The sequence below is a fragment of the Eleutherodactylus coqui genome, chromosome 5 (genome assembly GCF_035609145.1).
Source record: "Eleutherodactylus coqui strain aEleCoq1 chromosome 5, aEleCoq1.hap1, whole genome shotgun sequence".
Lineage (NCBI taxonomy): Eukaryota > Metazoa > Chordata > Amphibia > Anura > Eleutherodactylidae > Eleutherodactylus > Eleutherodactylus coqui.
The window spans coordinates 32,561,344-32,581,994 of NC_089841.1; the positions used below are offsets into that span (position 1 = coordinate 32,561,344).

At 48.0% G+C, this 20,651-nt stretch overlaps 1 protein-coding gene and 1 long non-coding RNA gene across 2 annotated transcripts in view; both read left to right on the top strand.

Annotated features, from left to right (window-relative positions):
- Positions 1-20,651, top strand: part of LOC136628732 (zinc finger protein 850-like) — a 138,064-nt gene that overhangs the window by 92,967 nt on the left and 24,446 nt on the right. The gene's annotated exons all lie outside the window — the stretch shown is intronic.
- LOC136629245 (uncharacterized) lies at positions 9,916-17,389 on the top strand. Its single transcript, XR_010792937.1, has 2 exons — positions 9,916-9,962; positions 17,093-17,389. It is a non-coding gene; the product is annotated as an uncharacterized lncRNA (long non-coding RNA).

Here is a 20,651-nt window from a genome sequence, read left to right on the forward strand (position 1 = left end):
ACCTTCCACAGATTGCACACATAATGCTTATAATAGACATAGACATTACTCACCGCTTTGATATTTCTTAACATTTTCATAAAAATGCAGAGTTCGCGCAAAACTTCTTGGGCTCTGCCGATAGACAAAAATGACCTGCGCAGCTACTTTAATCTATAATTTTTCTACTGCACATCTTTTCTCAAGATCCGCCAGAGCTCAAAAGGTTTTGCGTGATCTATACCTTCATTGTGGTCGGCCATGTTTATGTTCATGATTTACAAGTTCTCATACCGGCAGCAACACATCGTGCGCGGACCTGTGGCTTCTCCTGCATTATGGACTATCACAAGAAAGGTTTTGTTAGCTCTTCCATCGTCATACCTCGTGGAAAGGGGTTTTAGCGCGTTTCTTACGAAAAAAAGAAATCGCTTGCAAATCACTGAACGTGGAGATCTGAGACTAAACCCCACTAATGTGAAGCCAAATATTGAACAATCGCTATCAGAGCGCCCGGCTCGTCCCGCCCATTAATAGCATTATTTGTGTAGTAGTTTTATGTAAGAATTTTACTGGGTTCTGATTTGTTTCGTCCCAAATTCAAGTATTTACTTGCATTTTGTGTCATTTCAATAAACTGATTTTTAGTATTTTTGAGCTCCATAATCATGTGAGGGATTGTTTGATGCTAAATGAGTTCTGGGTTTAACGGCTCCATCACATATAATGTATTCCATCTTCAGCCATTCACCATGTGACATAAATAGAGATGAGTGAGCACCAAAATGCTCGGGTGCTCGTTACTCGGGACGAAATTATCGCGATGCTCGAGGGTTCGTTTCGAGTAACGAACCCCATTGAAGTCAATGGGCGACCCGAGCATTTTTGTATATCGCCGATGCTCGCTAAGGTTTCCATTTGTGAAAATCTGGGCAATTCAAGAAAGTGATGGGAACGACACAGAAACGGATCGGGCAGGCGACGGGCTACATGTTGGGCTGCATCTCAAGTTCCCAGGTCCCACTATTAAGCCACAATAGTGGCAAGAGTGGCCCCCCCCTCCCAACAATTTTTACTTCGGAAAAGCCCTCATTAGCATGGCATACCTTAGCTAAGCACCACACTACCTCCAACAAAGCACAATCACTGCCTGCATGACACTCCGCTGCCACTTCTCCTGGGTTACATGCTGTGAGTAGTATTCAGCTGCCGGGGATTTAAAATCCCCGCCTGCTGAATGAGTTGCTTCTGATTGGTCACAGCCTGACCAATCAGAGGCAGCCCTCACTCACACCCATTCATGAATGGGTGAGTGAGGGCTGCCTCTGATTGGCTCGTGAGGGCTGCCTCTGATTGGTCAGGCTGTGACCAATCAGAGGCAACTCATTCAGCAGGCGGGGATTTTAAATCCCCGGCAGCTGAATACTACTCACAGCTGTTCAGAGCAGTTGAGGGAAACTGCAGCCTGCTGTGCTGAACTCCGTCTGCCGGGACCAGGTGAGTATATATATATATTTTTTTTTTCCACATTTCTGGATGAATTGCAGGGAAGGGCTTATATATTTAAGCCCTTCCCGACAATTCATCCCGCAATCGCCGGTAGCCCATTGTTTTCAATGGAGCCGGCTATATTGCCGGCTCCATTGAATTCAATGGTCAGTGCTCGTTTAATCGAGACGAGTACCGCGTGGTGCTCGTCTCGAGTAACGAGCATCTCGAGCACCCTAATACTCAAACGAGCATCAAGCTCGGACGAGTATGCTCGCTCATCTCTAGTTAAAAGCCATCATATGTCCTGTGATGTACATGCCAATGCGATGAATTTCCATTGTGCTATTTTCACACACGTGAAATCCGCATATGACTATTGCAATTCACCGAAGTGATGTGATGAGTTTTGAATCAAAAACTCTTCCCATCGCCAAAATCATTGGTTCCCAAAGTGGTCTGTATGGACCCCCAGGGGTTGATTTTTGACGTGCTGGGAGTCCATGTCAGCAAGAAAAGAATTTGGGGATGCACAAGATGTAAATACGGGGCCACGTGAGCCAACTACATTTGGGCAGGTCATCATCAACATTAAAGGGTTTGTCCCGCGACAGCAAGTGGGGTTAAACACTTCTGTATGGCCATATTAATGCACTTTGTAATATACATCGTGCATTAAATATTGGCCGTACAGAAGTTATACACTTACCCCCTCCGGTGCCGGCGTCCCCGTCTCCATGGCGACGATCAAACTTATCCTCTGGTCACCGCAACAGTCGCGCTTGCGCAAAGAGGAATCCTCTTCTGCAGGCTCCGGGCTCACGAGCTGCGTCCTGGCTCCTCCCCCTGCTCAGCGTCATCGCGTAGCTCCACCCCAGTCACATGGTGCTGATCAGCCAATGAGGTGGCTGTAATCGGCAGTGGAGCTCAGACTGGAGAAGAACATCCACGGTGCACCATGGGAGAAGACCCGCAGTGCACCATGGGAGAAGACCAGCGGTGCACCTTGGGAAATGACGGTGGCCATCTTGAAAGAAGATTTTTATAACTTCATGAAACAGCGTCATGGTGAGTAGAAACGGTCTAAAAAAACGATTTACATGGGTAGTTTGTGATGCTTGCTTAACATGGGGGACTGGGGTGTGAAAATTTTTTCGTTTTGGCCGCGGGACAACCCCTTTAAGGCTTTCTGTGAATGACATAATCCACCTTCCACAGATTGCACACATAATGCTTATAATAGACATAGACATTACTCACCGCTTTGATATTTCTTAACATTTTCATAAAAATGCAGAGTTCGCGCAAAACTTCTTGGGCTCTGGCGATAGACAAAAATGACCTGTGCAGCTACTTTAATCTATAATTTTTCTACTGCACATCTTTTCTCGAGATCCGCCAGAGCTCAAGAGGTTTTGCGCGATCTATACCTTCATTGTGGTCGGCCATGTTTATGTTCATGATTTACAAGTTCTCATACCGGCAGCAACACATCGTGCGCGGACCTGTGGCTTCTCCTGCATTATGGACTATCACAAGAAAGGTTTTGTTAGCTCTTCCATCGTCATACCTCGTGGAAAGGGGTTTTAGCGCGTTTCTTACGAAAAAAAGAAATCGCTTGCAAATCACTGAACGTGGAGATCTGAGACTAAACCCCACTAATGTGAAGCCAAATATTGAACAATCGCTATCAGAGCGCCCGGCTCGTCCCGCCCATTAACAGCATTATTTGTGTAGTAGTTTTATGTAAGAATTTTACTGGGTTCTGATTTGTTTCGTCCCAAATCCAAAATATTTACTTGCATTTTGTGTCTTTTCAATAAACTGATTTTTAGCATTTTTGAGCTCCACAATCATGTGAGGGATTGTTTGATGCTAAATGAGTTCTGGGTTTAACGGCTCCATCACATATAATGTATTCCATCTTCTGCCATTCACCAAGTGACATAAATAACACGTCGCCTTCATTCTGCAGGTCAGTGCAGTTACAGCAGGACCAAATCTACGCGTTTTATACATGTCCTAGTTTTTGTAGAATAGAAGCATTTTTCATAAAAAAAATATATACTTTGCATTAATAGATTAGAATATTTTTATTTTTCTATCAACAGCTGAGTGAGGGCTAATTCACACATCTGTATATCGGCCTAGTTTTCATGCCTGGACAAACAGGGGGATCCATTTTGGGGTGTCACTCCTTATTCTCATGTGAACTATAGAAAAAAAATGTCTTTAAAATGACATATTTGCAAAAATGTGAATTTTTTTTTCTCTTCTAAATTGCATTAACTCCTGAAAAAAAACTGTGCAGTCAAAATACTCATGACACCCCTCAGTGAATACATTAAAGGGGTTGTCCCACACCGAAACGTTTTTTTTTTTTATTCAATAGTTCGGTGCGAGACAAACCCAATGCATGTGTTAAAAAAAACAAAACGTTTAGTACTTACCCGAATCCCCGCGCTGCGGTGACTTCTTCCTTACCTTACTAGGATGGCCGCCGGGATCTTCACCCACGATGCACCGCGGGTCTTCTCCCATGGTGCACTGTGGGCTCTGTGCGGTCCATTGCCGATTCCAGCCTCCTGAATGGCTGGAATCGGCAGACGTGACGGGGCGGAGCTACGAGGACCAGCTCTCTGGCACGAGTGGCCCCATTCACCAGGGAGAAGACCGGACTGCGCAAGCGCGTCTAATCGGGCGATTAGACGCTGAAATTAGACAGCACCATGGAGACGAGGACGCCAGCAACGGAACAGGTAAGTGAATAACTTCTGTATGGCTCATAATTAATGCACGATGTACATTACAAAGTGCAATTATATGGCCATACAGAAGTGCTGAACCCCACTTTCTTTCGCGGGACAACCCCTTTAAGGGGTGTAGTTTTTAAAATGGGGTCACTTGTGGGGGTGTCTATCATTCTGACACCTATGAGCCTTTGGAATCTTGGCTTGGTGCAGGAAAACTAAGTGTTCCTCAAAATGCTGAAAAGTAATGTTAAATTTGTACATCTCCTAAATGGTTAAAAAATAACACGAAAGTAAACTGATGGAAATATATACCTTAGCAAAAATTTGTACAGTATATTTGCGTAATTACAGTTGAAAATGTGAAAAAAATGACAATTTTTTCAAAATTTTCCCAATATTGGCACCTTTAATAAATATTCATAAATACGATCAGTCTATTTTTTCCACCTATATGAAGTACAACATGTGGCGAAAAAACAATGTCAGAATCACTCGGCTATGTAAAGCCTTTACGGAGTTATGATATGTTAAGTGACACATGCCAGATTTTTACAATTTGGCTTCATCACTAAGGCGCAAACAGTCTTCGTCACTAAGGGGTTAAGACCAAATATGTAGAATCCAGATGGGTTATCAAGCTGGAAATAGAAAAGTGCCTGATCTTGGATATTCTTATGGGAGGTCAAGAGTTGTGCCCCAGCCAAACAATGGGTGCAAAGACCTCATAATGGGAATTAAGCCTTATCTTTTTACAAGCCGGCAAGTTGTCTTTGGAGGATACTTTAATAATGTCAGGAGGTTCTGTGAATGAGGAGGTTCCAATGACCAACTGGCCTATGATAGCTTTGCGTTAAATAGCATAGTTAGTGAGGCACACCTTGTGGGACTCCACGTTCGGCACACCTCAGGGCGCACAGGGTTCACTTACTTCAAAGGTAGTTATTGCAGGTCTAGAATAGATAGATTTTATTTACAGGAGGAAGCTGTCTCCTCACTATTATCAGTGGTGGGGGTAGAGTTCTCCAATAACTGTATGATTCTTTTTTCTCTGAATGTTACAGAGACCCCTCATATGAGTAAATGTTTATGTAAGCTAAATCTGTCATTTCTGGAAGAAACTGAAATAAGACAGTCATTTGAGGATTTCCTTCAGAGCCAGAAACCACTACTGGGCCTAATGCAGCAGTAAGTTAGAGTGGTGGGAGCTGTTCAAACATTGGGTGAGCAGGTTCTTTCGACAGCTTTCCAACCTTAGAAGCCTGAACAGAAAACATATGTATCAGCGGCTGAGGAGGAAACTCAAGCATTTGTTCTTGACTGGGGGTAGCCATGAGGAGATCTCCAGGGTGAAATTCTTGCTCAGGAGATGTCAGTATGATAGACACGCATCTTTGGTTCTTGAGGGGGATTTTGGGAAGTATCGCTCACCCAACCCCTACAAGAATTGTAAGGTGTCAGTTAGTTGTAAATTGGTCATGGTCTCTTAGTACAGGGTCCCTATCAAAATGTCCAGATCAGGGATTCTGGGGATCGTCATATCCTTCTACTCACGTCTCTTGGGTGGGAAGGAACTTAATTGGGACAGAGTCTTAGCTTTCCTACTGGAGACCATTCTTGAACCAGGAGTAAACCCCTCTTTCTGTGTTTTGACAGAAGCAATTACAGAAGAGAGAAATGGACTGGCGATCGATGGGCTTAGGTCCAAAACGTTGCCAGGCCCTGATGGTTTAACATCTGAGTCTTATAAAGCCCTCAATAAAACTTTGGTTCCCCTCTTGACTGAGGTTTTTAACGAATGTCTATTCTCAGGCATTCTGCCTGAGTCAATAAGGAAGTCCACCCTAATTATTTTGTCAAAAGGTAACGATCCATTACGGATTGAGAATTGGCGTCCCATAGCCCACCTCAATGCAGACAGATTCTGGCAAAAGTGCTATTCAGTAAGTTAGTGAGATTTGCACCCCGGCTCTTTTCTGGGACTCAGCACTGTTATGTTTCTGGTCAAAGCACGTTTAGCACCATGCTGAGTGTTCAGGAGGCTGTCTAGCAGGGCAGGACAGGTCTCTGGAAGGGGTATTTACTTTCCCTAGATCAAGCAAAAGCTTTTGATCAAGTAAATCATCAGTATCTTTGGTTTGTCCTTTTGAGTTGCTGTCTGCCGGTAGGGTTTGTAAATTGGTTAAAAAAAATTTGTATTCAGGGGCTGAAACTTTCCCACTTTTGAATGGTTGGGTTGGCTGTCCTTTTCGGGTCGGGTTTGGCGTCCGCCAGGGATGCCCTCTGATTCTCTTTCTCTTCACATTCGTTGTCGATTCCTACATCAAAAGGGCAAATGGGGGACCATTGGCAGGGGTGGGCATGGACCTGGGGCTCCGAAGTTTAGACTTAAGGACAGTGGCATACACTGATGATGAGGTAGGGTGGGTGATGTTGGAAGTTGACTGCTACTAGGAGGTCTCGGGTCAAAAATCAATCAGGTAAAGTGTGAGAGTCTCTGGCTGGGAGGGGAAGATCTGGGATTTGACCTTCCGGACACTCTCCCAGAACCTCAGGTCTCTGCTAAAACTTTAGCTATTGAATTTGACCAAGGGAATTATCCCAAGAAAAACTGGGAAGGCATATTGAGGAATGCCGCCCAAAAGGTGGATCAATGGAAAGGGTGGTCTTTGACCCTGAGAGAAAGGGTCTGCTTGATCAATACCTACCAGCTTCCTTAGTTATTATATGTGGGAAGTGTACGCATTTTGCCAAAACCTCTTTGACCATAGGTCAACAACCTGTTTTTTTAGCTGTTATGGGGAAATAAGTTGAACTTAGTCAAAAGGGAGGTTACTTACTGTAGGAGGAGACTAGGCAGTTTGGTGACCTGGTGAAGGTGCATTCTCTGGAGTTTGAGAGGCTGGGTGGGCCTAGAGTGGCCTTCCTTAGGAGGGGGTTTTGTTTTTAAGTTGAAGTTGATTGTAAGGCTTACATGACTTGAAGCAGGGCTGGAGGGCCATAGAGCCCTAGGAGGTATTGATTATGTTTCATCATATGTATTTATGCCCGGAGGTCAGGTATTATTTACTTTTATGTTAAAAAAGGGGGGCGGGTGGTTATTATGTCATGGGAAAGGGGTGGTATTACGTTGTGTGTTATAGGAAAGTGTCTGGTATGTGTTAAAGAAGCTTGGTTTAGAGAGCAAGAAGAGGAGACCTAATGTTTATATTCATATCCCCAAAAATCTTTATATTATATTTCACGTACTGGTAGTTGTTGGCAGTGGACCAGGGTGTGGGTATATGGTGGGTATGGGGTTTATGGTATGGTATAAGGCACATATTTTTAACTATGATAATTAATATGTGTTTCTATGTTTTATTTTAGCACATGGAGTCTGTAGAACGATCAATTATGTTTTTGTTTGTAGATAAATTGGTATAAATGGGACATGCATAAATGGTTTTGTGGCCGGACGGACTCTCTTCTCTTGGTTTTATAATATATTGTAAATTTATTTTATTTGCTTTTGATTTTTGCATATTTTATGACTTGGACTGCTATATTATGCTTTATTTTGGCAACTTTTCTGTTATTTTATTATGTTTTTTTTACTTTTCTAATAAAAAGATTTACATCCATCCTGATCCCCAAACATCACACACACAGAGCTCTACTCCATCATCCCTGACCCCTACATCACACACAACTCTACTCCATCCATCCTGATCCCCACACATCACACACACAGCTCTACTCCATCCATCCTGATCCCCACACACACAGCTCTGCTACATCCATCCTGATCCCCACCCACAACTCTGCTACATCCATCCTGATCCCCACACACAGCTCTGCTGCATCCATCCTGATCCCCACACACACAGCTCTGCTACATCCATCCTGATCCCCACACACACAGCTCTGCTACATCCATCCTGATCCCCACACACACAGCTCTGCTATATTCATCCTGATCCCCACACACACAGCTCTGCTACATCCATCCTGATCCCCACACACACAGCTCTGCTATATTCATCCTGATCCCCACACACACAGCTCTGCTACATTCATCCTTATCCCCACACACAAAGCTCTGCTACATCCATCCTGACCCCACAGACGTGACACACACAGCTCTACTCCATCCATCCTGATCCCCCACACATCACACACACAGCTCTACTCCATCCATCCTGATCCCCCACACGTCACACACACAGATCTGCTCCAGCTATCCTGATCCCCCACACGTCACACACACACAGGTCTACTCCATCCATCCTGACCCCACAGACGTCACACACACAGCTCTACTCCATCCATCCTGATCCCCCACACATCACACACACAGCTCTTCTCCTTCCATCCTGATCCCCCACACATCACACACACAGCTCTACTCCATCCATCCTGATCCCCACACAGCTCTACTCCATCCATCCTGATCCCCCACACATCACACACAGGTCTACTCCATCCATCCTGATCCCCCACACATCACACACACAGCTCTACTCCATCCATCCTGATCCCCCACACATCACACACACAGCTCTACTCCATCCATCCTGATCCCCACACATCACACACAGCTCTACTCCATCCATCCTGATCCCCCACACATCACACACACAGCTCTACTCCATCCATCCTGATCCCCACACATCACACACACAGCTCTACTCCATCCATCCTGATCCCCCACACATCACACACACAGCTCTACTCCATCCATCCTGATCCCCCACACATCACACACAGCTCTACTCCATCCATCCTGATCCCCACACATCACACACAGCTCTACTGCATCCATCCTGAGGTGGACGTGTCAGAGTGCAGCAGTGTGTGCTCAGCTGTTGGAGAGTGAAGACGTGCAGGCAGCCTCTCCCTCTTCCAGGGGGAGAAGGTCTGCTTTTCCCCAGCGAGTATGCAGTCGCCTGGGGCATCCACTGCCTCCCGGGATGGACCGGCGGGGGGCAGCGAGAGGCAGCCGTTCCAAGAGCCAATACAGAATTAAGGAGGTCGCAGAGACTGAGAGTGCAAGCGGCAGAAAATAAAGGTAAGCCCCAGGTGGAAGATCTGTACTCCTGGGGTGAAAGAAAGGATGGAGAGACAGCGGAGCAATTAGCCACCCGCTTTAATAAGTACAAGCGGGAGTTTGAGGCAATAAGCGGCAAATTGAAGAAACTGCAGCATGAAGTGCAGGGTCTGAAAGCCGTGCTAGAGACATGCTCAAGAGACCAAAAGAAAGACTATCAGGACGAAATAAAGAACATAATGGAGGAAATTAGGAAACTGACGGCAAGAAAAGACGCTATAAAGGCAAACGGAGGCAGCATGTCGGAGAACTGGAGACACCAGGAGCGCTTTAATAGGAACATTCTGTCCTATACCAGCAGTGAAGAGAGTGCAGAGGAAGGCTGCAGAGGGAAAACCAGCTTTTTACAAGCCTGCAGCAGCATTCAAACACTGCTAGATCGCAGGGGGTTAATGAACAGAGCCCCGGAGGCAGCCAAGGAAAGCAGAAGACGGGTCATGAGTCTGACGCTAGCATCCCGGCAAGACAAGCCGACCCGCCCCTCTCAGGTTCATCCATGGAAGAGGAAAGTGACAGCGGCGGGTATCTACTTAGCGAGATCCCTAAAATGGAGGCCCCCCCAGGATTTGAGCAAGCTGTGTTTTGGGAACGAGACACCTGAAAAGGACACCCGTATCCGCGCAAAAGGCCAGGCGAAGAAGGCTACAGTGGAAGTGGTAAGTTTAAGATATGTGCCACTTCCTGATAATGCAATCCCTGCGGCAGGGGGTCACCCGGTGTCTGAAGTGGCACCGGGAGCCAGTCAAAAGGGAGAGAAAATAGAACCATTGGTAGCCCCCCGTGTCCAGTCTGGCAAGGTGCTTGCTGCAGGGTCAGACTACAAGGGGGAGGGGCATAGTAATGATGGTTTCGCGGGCTCGGTGGAGCAAGTACAGTCGGATCATGTAATTAAGCAGGTCTCCTCAGACCAGGCTACTGTGGTGGAGGTACAGGAGCCGGGTGAGGAGACAAATGATGCCATTGAAGATATGGATTGTTTGCCAACAGTAGATGAGCAGTGCCCTGGAGGGGGGAAGAACGCACAGGTGGCAACGCAGCAGCGGCCGGTGGTCTCTCCTCTCCAGGACAAAGGAAAATATACTAAAACAAAAGAATTTAATACATCAAGAAAGGGCAGAGGCGATGCCAGTGTAAAATCAGCAGTGCCAGCAACATGCAATGTAAAATCTGAATCCCAAACTCTCTCGGCTCATACAGACATGGGGCTAGTGTCCAGCGGGGAGTTAGGAGTTAAGGCAGCGGATCGGGCACAGGAGATGGAGCGGCGGGCAGCTGAAGCAGCGGGGAGTGGAAAGGCAGGAGTGATTAAAAAGGGGCAGCTGATGAATGAAAGTAAAAAGCAGTCCGGGGTTCTCAGCACTCAGAGGGTTAAAAATGTCCAGGAAAAAAAAAATAGATGTAAAAGCAGTAGCGCCCAGGGAAGGTGCTACCGGGAAATCAGTTGGGGCAAGTAAGACAGCGCCAGGCCCGAGTGCTAGAGAAACCGCGCCAAAGTCAGTCTCTCTGGAAGATGGTAAAATGAGAAGAGCTGCGAGTTGTAAGAGTGTGGCTAAAATAAAGGAGGGTAAAAGAAGAATGAGTGAGAGCGGTCGGGATGGCCGGCTGGGGGGGACCAATGCCATGCTGCAAGAGGCTCGTCGGGGACCCTTTCGGTGCAGGCCAGCCCAAAGAAAGCAGCAGGGAAGACAGTACAGCAGTTTCCCAAAACAAGAGGGGAGGGGGAACTGAGGAGGGACAAAAGGGAAATAAAAGAAAGAATGGTGAAGTGCATGAGGGGATGAAAGTCATAAAGCAAGTAGAAGCAGAGGGAGAGAAGGAGATTATAATAGATAAGGGAAATGAAGGGCTAAACACTGATAAAGGGGAGGAGGGGAGTGTTGAAAGAACAAAACTGAATAAAATGCAGAATAACAAAGGTGTGGAGGTTGAGGAAAGTAGGGGGAGTGAGGGGAGGGGGAAGAGCGTGGGTGCAGGCGAGAATGCAGGTGAAGGATGTGGGAGTGCAAAAATTATGGAAGGGGGAAAAGGGGTTAAGCCTCCCCAGCAAGGGAGCAGGAGCAATAATGAAATGAGTGGAGATGAGAGGGGGGCTATGCCGGGCCCTTCATCTAGGCCCTCCCCGCAGTAGTAGCCCCCCGGTGGCCCCTGGGGCAAAGAGCTATGCTGGTGCAGTTCAGGGTGATGCGAGGAGGGTTTTGTCTGGTGGCACGGATAGGGATTTAAGACAGCAACTCACGGCCGCTCTGAGACGGGGCGAGAGGTCTGCCCTTATAGATGGTGAGCAGGTGGATTTAAGTTTTTGGGTTCAACGGTTTGGTCTTTCTGCCTTCCGAGAAAATACGGGAAATTGGTCACTCCCAACAGGCGGGCCTAGGGGAACCAGAAGGAATGCAGTCCGTCTTCGGTGGGAAAGTGATGAAACATGCCCTAGGAGGAGTGAGGTGGTTGAACTACTGCTGAATATGGGCTTCAGGGCACATAACATCTTTGCTCTGATCCATCCCTTCGGTACCCCGGAGTTCGACATCAGTTTTGTAAGGCCAGAGGGTTTGGAACTCTTCTAGACTAATTACGAGCTGGTGAAGAATCGGCCTGGCTGGCGGGATTTCAGGGTCTCCCCCCTGTCCCACCAGGACGATGTAAAAACGGTGACTGTATTAACGCGTAATGAGTCTCTGTCTTCGCTTGATATCATGACCTGGTTAAGTCGTTTTTGAGAAGTTAAGGGTGCCCCGGTGAAAAACCGGGATGAATATGGTATCTGGTCCGGAGCATGGACTTTTCTGGTCCAGCTGAGCCGGGCGGGGAACTCAGTGACCCACATCCCCTCCTCGGCCTATCTGGGTAGGGACAGGATCTCGGTCTTCTACCGGGGACAGCCAAAAGTGTGTCACCGATGTGGCGACCCCACCCATTTTAGTGCAGACTGCACTCAGCAGGTGTGCTTCTCATGTGGAGGGGTAGGCCATACAGCCGCATCGTGTAGGGACATACGCTGTCACCTGTGTGGTGTTCTAGGACAGCCCTACAGCCGCTGCCCTCGTTCTAGTGCCAACGCGGCCCCTGAACCCACGGGTAGACCTCAGGAGACGCAGGGTGAAGGTCTGCCAGTGGGGGAGGGTGTTGACGGGGGTACTGGGGCTGAGGGTCCAGTGAAGAACGGCAGTAAGACAGCAAGTCAGATGAGACGCTTGGAAGCCAGGAAGGCGGCAAGGGCAGGTGAAACATCTGGGAAAACCATTGGTACGGTCCCCGCCCCTGCTCTTGGGAAAGCTCCTGCTACTGAGGCTCCAGGGGAGAGCGAGTTGGAGACCGAGAGACTGCAGAGGGAAGAGGGGTCTGCCTCTGGCGCCGCTCTGTCATCAAATGAAGATGGCAGAGAATGGCTGGGAAAGAGGCGGAAAAAGGATGTGAAAAAGAAAAAACAACCAGGTAAAAGGAAATCTTCTCCTGCCCCGGGTCAGAAACTCTTTCAAACCGTTTTCAATCCCTTGAGGGGGAACCTGAATCTCCCTTGCTGGTGGGGGTGACGGGGGAACCCAAGAGGGGTGGGGAGGGGCCGGAGGATGTGACCCCCCCCCCTCCCATCCTTGGGAAGACTGAGTCCCAGGGGAGGGAGGAGGTACCGAAGCCACCAGACAAAAGTTTGGCGTCCCCTGAAGAAGGAGGGGCAACAATCAAGGGCATGGATATGTCTGCGTCATTAAAGAGAGGAGGAGAGGAATGTGGGTTTTCGGGTGAAGAAAGGGGAAGGAATAAGATAACAGTCATCCAACCTTAATCACCTTAGATGGCGGCACTCAGTCCTTGACGCTGGCGACCATTAATGTAGCCAGCATTAAGTCAAATACTGCAAGATTTATGGCCTTTGATTTTTTCAGCCGTGTTGAAGCTGATATTTTTGCAGGAGACCAGGCTAACAGATTTAGCCAGTATATATCAGGCAAAGAGGGAGTGGACGAGTGGCCCTTCCTATTGGTCTCTTGCAGCCGAGCAGTATAGCGGAGTGGCGGTTCTTTTTAATACCGCAGATGTCACATGCCGACGGGTGATTGAGGTGGAAATGGGGAGGTGTTTGGTCCTAGACGTCCTTGTGGGAGGTCAAGAGCTACGACTGATTAACATCTATGGTCCTCAAAGTCAATGTGAGCGAAAGGACCTTTTCACAAGGATCAAGCCGTATCTTTTTTCAAGCCGGTTGGTAGTCTTTGGTGGAGACTTCAATAACGTCACGAGGCTCTGCGATAGGGGAGGTACCAAAGACAGACTGGATTATGATAGCGTTGCTTTGAATAGAATAGTCAGTGAGGCTCGCCTGGAGGACATCCACATCAGGCATGCCCCAGGCAACATGGTGTTCACCTTCCATCGAGGTAGTAGTAGGTCTAGGATAGACAGGTTTTATTTAAAGGAGGAAGCTGTCTCTTCACCTTTATTGGTGGTGGAGGTGGAGTTCTCCAACCACTGTTTAATTATGTTTACTTTGAATCTTACAGATACCCCTCGGATGGGTAGAGGTTTATGGAAATTGAATTCGGCCCTAATGGAAGAGGCGGAGATAAGACAGTCCTTTGAGGAGTTCCTTCAGAGCCAGATTCCGCTTATGGGCCTATGTAACAGTAAGTCAGAGTGGTGGGAGATTTTCAAGAAAAGGGCAGAGAGGTATTTCCGTGAGCTCTCTAACCTCAGATCCTTGTCTTGTTATCGTTTATATCAAGGACTGAGGAGGAAACTCGAGCGGCTTGTCTCGGCAGGGGGCGACCGTGAGGAAGTCTCCAGAGTGAAATCCCTGTTAAAAAGGTGCCAGTATGATAGGTACACATCCTTGGTTTTTGAGAGGGATTTCGGGAAATTCCGCTCGCCCGACCCCTACAGAAACTGTAGGATGTCAGTAAATAGTAAGATGGTTACAGGACTGATTGATAGTACAGGGTCTCTGAAGAGGTCCAGTTCAGAGATCCTGGAGGTAGTCAGATCCTACTACTCGGGCCTTCTGGCAGGGAAGGATCAAGATCGAGACAGGCTGTCGGCTTTCCTGGCTGAAACCATTCCTGAAGAGAGAGTGACCTCTGGGCTTGACGTTTTGACAGACGCTATCAGAGAAGAGGAAGTGAGACTGGCCTTTGATGGGCTTAAGCTCAAGAAAACGCCAGGTCCGGATGGCTTATCATCCGAATTCTACAAAACCTTTAAGGAACAGTTGGTTCCCCTATTGACTGAGGTATATAATAATGAGTGCCTTTCCTCGGGTACTCTGCCAGAGTCAATGAGGAGGTCAGCCCTGATCATCTTGTCAAAGGGTAAGGATCCGTCCCGGATTGAGAATTGGCGTCCCATAGCGCTGCTCAATACGGACCGGAAGATTTTGGCTAAGGTGCTGTTTAATCGTTTGGTGCGTTTTGCACCGGAGCTGCTTTCGGGTGATCAGCACTGTTCTGTTCCAGGTCGAAACACGTTTAGTGCTGTGCTGAGTGTCCGGGAGGTTGTGGAGCAGGGCAGGGCTGGGAACTGGAGAGGGTTCTTGCGGTCCTTGGATCAGGCAAAGGCTTTTGATAAGGTTAACCATGAGTACCTCTGGTCGGTGGTTTTGAAATATGGTCTGCCGGTAGGGTTTGTCAATTGGTTAAAAACTTTGTACAAAGGGGCTGAGAGTTTCCCGCTGGTGAACGGTTGGGCTGGGCACCCCTTTTTTGTGGGCCCGGGGTTCGTCAGGGCTGTCCCTTAAGCCCCCTGCTATACGTGTTTGCGATCGACCCCTTTTTAAGGAGGTTGGGTTGTGGGCCGTTGGCGGGGGTTGGGGTGGGCCTGGGGGACTCTGGGCCGGCACTAAAGGTGGTGGCCTACGCCGATGATGTCACGATTTTCGTCTCTCCTCGCGAGGAGGCGGGATGGGTGATGTCGGTGGTTGTGGAGTATTCAGAAGTAACTGGATCCCAGCTCAACTGGGATAAGTGTGGAAGTCTCTGGTTGGGAGAAGGAGATCCTGATTTTAGTCTCTCGGACACCCTCCCAAGACCCCAGGAGTCATTAAAAATTCTGGGCATCCATTTCGGCCAGGGAAATTATCCCGAGACAAATTGGGAAGGCAGACTAAAAGATGCTAGTCAAAAGGTGGACCAATGGAAGGGATGGTCTTTGTCCCTGAGGAAAAAGGTGAGCCTCATCAAAACTTTCCTGCTCCCCTTATTTATCTATCTAGGCAGCGTGTGCATCTTGCCAGTCTTCTTGGACACGGATCTATAGCCTGTTCTTCCAGCTGTTATGGGACAACAGGCTGAACCTAGTGAAGCGAGAGGTTACATACCGCCCAAGGAGACTAGGGGGATTGGGTATGGTCAATCCAGTGGTGTTTTTAGTCAACACCTTCTTGAAGATTAATCTAGTCAACTTCCGCAATGAGGAAAGGGCTCCTTGGTGGGTAGTTTCCTCTAAGTCATGGTTTCGGCCCTTTCTCCAGGATTGGGTGAGAGGAGGGCGAGTGAAAGACCTACGCATGCCGCAGGGACATCTCCCGGCTTACGTTACTCCGGCTCTGAAGCTTATCCGTCGATGGGGCTTGGGGGCTGTGGAGGTTGAGACTCTTTCGAGGAGGTTTCTTGATAGGAGGGTCCTGACCTCCCGTTTCCAAAAGCCATTGGCCCTCAAGGACTGCCCAGGCCAGGACCTGGAGAGTGGGTTGGTTTTGTTAAATTTAGTGAGGGTCCCTATGAAGTTTTGGGATTTGGCCTGGCGCTCTTTCCACTGAAAGCTGTATGTGAGGGACAATCTGAAGTATAGGAGCATGGAGGAAAGAAATTGCCCCCGTGAGGAGTGTGGCTCTACGGTGGAAACCATGGAGCATTTCCTACTTCAATGTCCCTTCAATACAGAGGTATATAGAAGGGTGGGGATTTCCATCGGCTGGCCCCGGCTGGCTGGACTCTCCTATTCGGAGTGGGCATATGGAGCTTTCAGAGTTCTGGGTGGCCGGGATAAATGCACGTTATATTTAGTCAGCCTAGTGGTTAGATATTTCTTGTGGCACACAATGTGTCTAGTTTCGACGCGTTAGAAAATCCTCCCGGTGGAAATAGTATGTAGGGGCATTCTTGATGACCTGGGGAAGGTACGTTCTTGGTAGGGCAGCAGGTTGGGAGCGTCAAAGGCATCTCGGTTATGGAGGGGCCTTTCTTTTGCGGTGCCCTAGCCTGTTTCCCTTTCTGATTCCTGGTGGTGGGCTGGTTTTTCTCACACTAATAGCTTTTTGTTTTGTTTTAAGTACAAAAGGAGAAATAGGGCTTGCAAATGACTGAACCAGGACTCAATGGTAAGACGGTGATGGTAAGAGGGGGAAGGTCATTTTCTTTATATTGAAGAGAATTAAGTGTGTAACAAGAATTTAATTAAATTATATTGAGAGAAAAAAAATTATAATTTGTGTATATATGTATATAATATGCTGTAAATATTAAATTACAGTTAGTGTTGGGGGAAAAAAAAAAAAAGAAAAAAAATGTAATTAATTAAAAAAAAAAAATTGTAGGAAGGTTATAGTATAACTTCGTAGGGGAACAGAAAATTGTAGAAATAATGTAAATATTTCATGTTATCTTCTTTTCATGTCTTAAGGGCCCGGCCTAGCGTAGGGGGGTTTATGAGGGGAATGTTCTAGGTGGTACTGTTATTTCATTTCAAATGAGAGAGGAAAAAAAAAAAAAAAACTGGCTTTAGATTATTTTTATTTATTTGTTTGTTTCTCTTTCTCTGGGGAACGTATACTGGCATTGCTGATTTGTCTGGCATCGAGGATCTTCTGGCACCAGAGAGTCCATGGGCAGTAAGGGAAGATACGGACAGAAAAACTAAAGCAGAGGAGGCAAAGAACAAAAGAGAAGCTCAAGAAAGGTCAAGAGAGGATGAGGAGGTCCTTATTTTTCTGTTTTGTTCAGAAGAAGCAAGCTTCCTGAGCGGACATTGTACGGACTGGAATACACATGTTGTGTTAATTTGTGTTTGATGCTCCAAACTGTGGAGAGAGTCATACTTTTGTTTTGACAATTACTGTTATGTTTCCTAATTTTATAATAAAATAGAGTTCCATCCATCCTGATCCCCACACATCACACACAGCTCTACTCCATCCATCCTGATCCCCACACATCACACACAGCTCTACTCCTCCATCCTGATCCCCACACATCACACACACAGCTCTACTCCATCCATCCTGATCCCCACACATCACACACACAGCTCTACTCCATCCATCCTGATCCCCACATATCACACACACAGCTCTACTCCATCCATCCTGATCCCCACATATCACACACACAGCTCTACTCCATCCATCCTGATCCCCACATATCACACACACAGCTCTACTCCATCCATCCTGATCCCACACATCACACACACACACACACACACACACACACAGCTCTACTCCATCCATCCTGATCCCACACATCACACACACAGCTCTACTCCATCTATCCTGATGCCCACACATCACACACACAGCTCTACTCCATCCATCCTGATCCCCACACATCACACACACACAGCTCTACTCCATCCATCCTGATCCCCGCACATCACACACACAGCTCTACTCCATCCATCCTGATCCCCCACACATCACACACACAGCTCTACTCCATCCATCTTGATCACACACACAGCTCTACTTCATCCATCCTGATCCCCCACACATCACACACACAGCTCTACTCCATCCATCCTGATCCCCACACATCACACACACAACTCTACTCCATCCATCCTGATCCCCACACATCACACACACAGCTCTACTCCATCCATCCTGATCCCCACACATCACACACACAGCTCTACTCCATCCATCCTGATCCCCCACACATCACACACACAGCTCTACTCCACCCATTCTGATCCCCCACAGATCACACACACAGCTCTACTCCACCCATTCTGATCCCCCACACATCACACATACAGCTCTACTCCATCCATCCTGATCCCCCACACATCACACACACAGCTCTACTCCATCCATCCTGATCCCCACACATCACACACAGCTCTACTCCATCCATCCTGATCCCCCACACATCACACACAGCTCTACTCCATCCATCCTGATCCCCCACACATCACACACAGCTCTACTCCATCCATCCTGATCCCCCACACATCACACACACAGCTCTACTTCATCCATCCTGATCCCCCACACATCACACACACAGCTCTACTCCATCCATCCTGATCCCCACACATCACACACAGCTCTACTCCATCCATCCTGATCCCCCACACATCACACACACAGCTCTACACCATCCATCCTGATCCCCCACACATCACACACACAGCTCTACTCCATCCATCCTGATCCCCACACATCACACACACAGCTCTACTCCATCCATCCTGATCCCCACACATCACACACACAGCTCTACTCCATCCATCCTGATCCCCACACATCACACACAGCTCTACTCCATCCATCCTGATCCCCACACATCACACACAGCTCTACTCCATCCATCCTGACCCCCACACATCACACACAGCTCTATTCCATCCATCCTGATCCCCCACACATCACACACACAGCTCTACTCCATCCATCTTGATCACACACACAGCTCTACTTCATCCATCCTGATCCCCCACACATCACACACACAGCTCTACTCCAGCCATCCTGATCCCGCACACATCACACACAGCTCTACTCCATCCATCCTGATCCCCACACATCACACACACAGCTCTACTCCATCCATCCTGATCCCCACACATCACACACACAGCTCTACTCCATCCATCCTGATCCCCCACACATCACACACACAGCTCTACACCATCCATCCTGATCCCCACACATCACACACACAGCTCTACTCCATCCATCCTGATCCCCACACATCACACACACAGCTCTACACCATCCATCCTGATCCCCACACATCACACACACAGCTCTACTCCATCCATCCTGATCCCCACACATCACACACACAGCTCTACTCCATCCATCCTGATCCCCACACATCACACACACAGCTCTACTCCATCCATCCTGATCCCCACACATCACACACACAGCTCTACTCCATCCATCCTGATCCCCACACATCACACACACAGCTCTACTCCATCCATCCTGATCCCCACACATCACACACACAGCTCTACTCCATCCATCCTGATCCCCCACACATCACACACACAGCTCTACTCCATCCATCCTGATCCCCCACACATCACACACACAGCTCTACTCCATCCATCCTGATCCCCCACACATCACACACACACACAGCTCTACTCCATCCATCCTGATCCCCCACACATCACACACAGCTCTACTCCATCCATCCTGATCCCCCACACATCACACACACAGCTCTACTCCATCCATCCTGATCCCCACACATCACACACACAGCTCTACTCCATCCATCCTGATCCCCCACACATCGCACACACAGCTCTACTCCATCCATCCTGATCCCCCCCACATCACACACAGCTCTACTCCATCCATCCTGATCCCCACACATCACACACACAGCTCTACTCCATCCATCCTGATCCCCACACATCACACACAGCTCTACTCCATCCATCCTGACCCCCACACATCACACACACAGCTCTACTCCATCCATCCTGATCCCCACACATCACACACAGCTCTACTCCATCCATCCTGATCCCCCACACATCACACACACAGCTCTACTCCATCCATCCTGATCCCCATACATCACACACACAGCTCTACTCCATCCATCCTGACCCCCACACATCACACACACAGCTCTACTCCATCCATCCTGATCCCCCACACATCACCCAGTAGGGATTACAAGGAGCACAGCAGCGTCCTGTATACACTGATCACCTCCTGGTCATGTGACCCCTGACTCCTCCCACACAGGTGATCACATGATGGTGACATCATCATAGGTCCTGTAAGCAAATAGCTGTTGTCCAGCTCTGCGAGTGGAGTTCTATGTGTCAGGTCAGTGAGAAAAGATTAACCCCTTCATGACTTCTGAGATAGGAGACAATTGATTGGGGGAGGTGAGGATTAACCCCTTCAGTCCTGACAGTTTGATCCTAATAATAATAATAACCTAATCACTGATATTGTTCCCGACTTAAGCAGCCCCTAATCTGTGGTATGTTGCTGCGCTGATCACGGATCTGACCCGGACCAATGGTTATGGGCGCTCGTTCTGAAGATAGTTTATAAAGATATTCATATAGATATTTCAGTTATAGTGTGTTATCGGACCCCCCGGTACGATCTGATGACCTCGCTGCCAAGTTGGTAAATATGGAAGCCCGTGATGAGGAGATTT